The following is a 2350-nucleotide window of genomic DNA, read 5'->3' as shown; positions in this document are numbered from 1 at the left end:
TATATTAGGGAGTCTACAACCTTTTTATGCAGTAAATTTTAAATTTTAAATTCCAAAATATTTATTTTCATTATTAAAATAAAGTACGAACTAATTCATAATATGTTTATAGCGATATCTTATCGTCGTTAATTATAAGTTAATTATATTTGACTAAAATTATAGAAAAAATACAAGCTATACGTAAAATGTGATCCCGTAAGGCAGTAGCAATTATGAAATGTGTAGCAACAAATTAAAAAGTGTGCAATACTTTTATAACATTTTTAATATATCTTTATTTATAATGCAAATTCACTTTTTTGATTCATAAATCTTAAGTTTCTCGTCATATATCAAGGACTTTTATTTTATAATTATCATATTCAACGGCAACATGGTTGATTGTTATTACTTAAATAGGTTGTTACTCGTATAGTTTAATATTGGTAGCACAATAAAAAAAAAATAATATTATAAATATAATTTTTTATATTTGTTAAATGATAAAATATTTAATAAGTAGTAGTGATTTTGATTTCTGATATATTATTTATTCTATACCAATAGAAAATTACTTATAATCTATAGGTATACAAAAATAACTAAAATTATAAATATCCCTCTGTAAAAACATTGTGTACTAACACTGTGTATTAAGTTTTTGTCTTTTCGTAAATATGACCCCCCCTCAATTTTAGTTCTAGATCCGCGCCTGGTACCTATATTATATATTTACATAACTACCATAAATGATTACAATACAATTAAAAACTAAAGGTGGACAAATGGGCTGCTATACAGTACTTTAAATTACAACAAAATAACTAAAACGAAAAAACCCCTACTACATACTTTCAACACATGAACAGTAGGAAGTAGGAACATCTAAAATGTTGTGTTTACGAAATCATTTAAACACAGGCGTGACATATTCGAAATTTTTACTTATACTGTGGCCCGTATGTACTTCACGCAGTTCACTGTTTTTTTTTTTATTAATTTCGATAAAATGTCGATATATTATATCTATTGAACATTTTATCTGATATAATATTATCTTTGTTCCAGAATTTAAAGATTGGTTAAAGAAAAAAGTTAATTTGAAATTTAAGTAAAATAAATATATTATTTAACTTTCAATTTTAGCTTTATAGTTTCAATATAAATATATAATTTATATTCTTTCGTAATTTGTATGTACTTCGTTTTTTTCATACTATATACAACCATTTTACGCTGTATTTTAGTTATTTTTACCAAATTTAAAAACCATTTAATGAGAAATAGTTTTATTCACCTAAATAACCAATCCCTTATGAGTATAACAATTTTTATGATCAGTTATAAAAAAAAAAAAAAAACAAAAAAATTATAGAATGTAATGGCTTTAAGTAGGTAGCTTAAAATTTGGAGCTGAAAATTATATAAGCAAACAAATTGTAAAACAAAAACAGCATACAAACGGGGGTATAATATATGAAACAAAGACCTCATCGGTTCATTAAAACTAGGGGTGTATGGAGATCAGATCCCCATAGGCTTTTTTTTTAATTTTATAAAATGGTGTTCTTAGTGTTAGCGCGTTACAAGGATACATCAAATAAAAATTAAATAAATAAATGTACTAAATAATTATAAATAAAATATTTTTAAAATGCAATCAAGTATTGAAAATAATAAAACAAACATATGGTTATTATTTTAAAGAAATTTTATACATAACTCGCATTTTTACTAACAAAGAAAAAAAATAACGACTAAAAATCGGTTACCCATCCAGTTACGTAGTCGAAAATCGCTAGCTGAGCCGAAGGAAACTTGATAGAATCCCACGACTGCCAGGGGTTGTCCTAATGGTGATAGTTGATAAATAAAATATGTTATTTACTTACAATTTTAGCTTCATAGTACCTATAGCAAAATAATTTATATACCTACCTAGTTACTAGTTAGCGCCCAGCATTAGGTAAGGTTAGGTTTAGGTACCTAGTAGGTTTCTTATATTTCAGAAGTCTTTTAATAATAGGTACGCTATAATTATAGTTAAGTATCATTATATTATTATATTAAGTATTAGGTATAAGTATTAAAAATTAATAAATAGGACATTGTACTATACTTGCACTACCATTTTTGTTGTCCTCAAGGTATAGGATAATAATTCGCCTACAAGCTGACAAATTCAACTCCTATTTTTAATCTGTGCTTTTATATTTTGACGAAGTTATGAATTATGATTAAGGGGGCTAGATCAGGTAAAAATTATCACGTAAAACAGGCCAAAAGCTAAACAAAACTGTGGGACTTGGGGTTTGACGGATTTTAATTTTGAAAGCTAATTGAATATCATCAACAACTTTTCTAAAGC

Source organism: Acyrthosiphon pisum, chromosome X (assembly GCF_005508785.2).
Source record: "Acyrthosiphon pisum isolate AL4f chromosome X, pea_aphid_22Mar2018_4r6ur, whole genome shotgun sequence".
In the NCBI taxonomy this organism is placed as follows: domain Eukaryota; kingdom Metazoa; phylum Arthropoda; class Insecta; order Hemiptera; family Aphididae; genus Acyrthosiphon; species Acyrthosiphon pisum.
This window is presented reverse-complemented; position numbering follows the sequence as displayed.